The 1,992-nt window shown below is 45.4% G+C and overlaps 1 long non-coding RNA gene across 1 annotated transcript; it reads right to left on the bottom strand.

Annotated features, from left to right (window-relative positions):
- Window positions 1-383: 383 nt before the first annotated feature.
- On the bottom strand, window positions 384-1,408 carry LOC127927871 (uncharacterized). Its single transcript, XR_008129374.1, has 3 exons — window positions 1,275-1,408; window positions 1,014-1,130; window positions 384-470 (listed from the first exon to the last, which is right to left on the bottom strand). It is a non-coding gene; the product is annotated as an uncharacterized LOC127927871 (long non-coding RNA).
- Between the last annotated feature and the right edge of the window lie 584 nt (window positions 1,409-1,992).

Raw genomic sequence — 1,992 nt, 5'->3', positions numbered from 1 at the left:
ACCTGCTGGTTACTAGCCCAATGCTCTAACCACTAGGCTACCTGCTGGTTACTAGCCCAATGCTCTAACCACTAGGCTACCTGCTGGTTACTGGCCCAATGCTCTAACCACTAGACTACCTGCTGGTTACTAGTCCAACACTCTAACCACTAGACTACCTGCTGGTTACTAGTCCAACACTCTAACCACTCGGCTACCTGCTGGTTACTAGTCCAACACTCTAACCACTAGACTACCTGCTGGTTACTAGTCCAACGCTCTGACCACTAGTCTACCTGCTGGTTACTGACCCAATGCTCTAACCACTAGGCTACCTGCTGGTTACTGGCCCAATGCTCTAACCACTAGGCTACCTGCTGGTTACTAGTCCAACACTCTAACCACTAGGCTACCTGCTGGTTACTAGCCCAATGCTCTAACCACTAGGCTACCTGCTGGTTACTAGCCCAATGCTCTAACCACTAGGCTACCTGCTGGTTACTGGCCCAATGCTCTAACCACTAGACTACCTGCTGGTTACTAGTCCAACACTCTAACCACTAGACTACCTGCTGGTTACTAGTCCAACACTCTAACCACTAGGCTACCTGCTGGTTACTAGTCCAACACTCTAACCACTAGACTACCTGCTGGTTACTAGTCCAACGCTCTGACCACTAGTCTACCTGCTGGTTACTGACCCAATGCTCTAACCACTAGACTACCTGCTGGTTACTGGCCCAACACTCTAACCACTAGACTACCTGCTGGTTACTTCCAACACTCTAACCACTAGTACCTGCTGGTTACTACAACACTCTAACCACTAGGTTACCTCTAACCACTAGGCTACCTGGGTTACTAGTCCAACACTCCACCTGCTGGTTACTAGTCCAACACTCTAACCACTAGGCTACCTGCTGGTTACTAGTCCAACACTCTATGCACTAAGCTACCTGCTGGTTACTAGTCCAACACTCTAACCACTAGACTACCTGCTGGTTACTAGTCCAACACTCTAACCACTAGGCTACCTGCTGGTTACTAGTCCAACACTCTAACCACTAGGCTACCTGCTGGTTACTAGTCCAACACTCTAACCACTAGGCTACCTGCTGGTTACTAGTCCAACACTCTAACCACTAGACTACCTGCTGGTTACTAGTCCAACACTCTAACCACTAGGCTACCTGCTGGTTACTAGTCCAACACTCTAACCACTAGACTACCTGCTGGTTACTAGTCCAACCACTAGACTACCTGCTGGTTACTACCAACACTCTAACCACTACTACCTGCTGGTTACTAGTCCAACACTCTAACCACTAGACTACCTGCTGGTTACTAGTCCAACACTCTAACCACTAGGCTACCTGCTGGTTACTAGTCCAACACTCTAACCACTAGGCTACCTGCTGGTTACTAGTCCAACACTCTAACCACTAGGTTACCTGCCGCCCTAATATACTGTATCAATGCATTTCACTTTCTAGTCCAAATCAACCAAAGTAAGAATTCCTAGAAGAAGTTTAAATTCTGAAAATGCAAGGACACATTCAGCAACTAACCTCTGCTCCCAGTCAATAACTCCCAACCCACACAGATCTACAGCAGCATGGAAGATGCACAGCACATTCAGAAAGCATTCAGACCCTTTGACTTTTTCCACATTATGTTACATTACAGCCTTATTCTAAAATATATATATATATATTAATTCCCTCATCAATCTCCACACAATACCCCATTATGACGAAGCGAAAAACAGGTTTTTAGAAATTTTTGCAAATGTATAAAATAAAATCAATCAGATACCTTATTTACATAAGTATTCAGACCCTTTGCAATGAGACTCTAAATTGAGCTCAGCTGCATCCTGTTTCCATTGATCATCTTTGAGATGTTTCTACAACTTGATTGAGTCCACCTGTGGTAAATTCAATTGATTGGACATGATTTGGAAAGGCACACACCTGTCTATATAAAGGTCCCACAGTTGGCAGTGCATGTCAG

Source organism: Oncorhynchus keta, unplaced genomic scaffold, assembly GCF_023373465.1.
Source record: "Oncorhynchus keta strain PuntledgeMale-10-30-2019 unplaced genomic scaffold, Oket_V2 Un_scaffold_18795_pilon_pilon, whole genome shotgun sequence".
Taxonomy (NCBI): Eukaryota; Metazoa; Chordata; class Actinopteri; order Salmoniformes; family Salmonidae; genus Oncorhynchus; species Oncorhynchus keta.
This window is presented reverse-complemented; position numbering and strand designations above follow the sequence as displayed.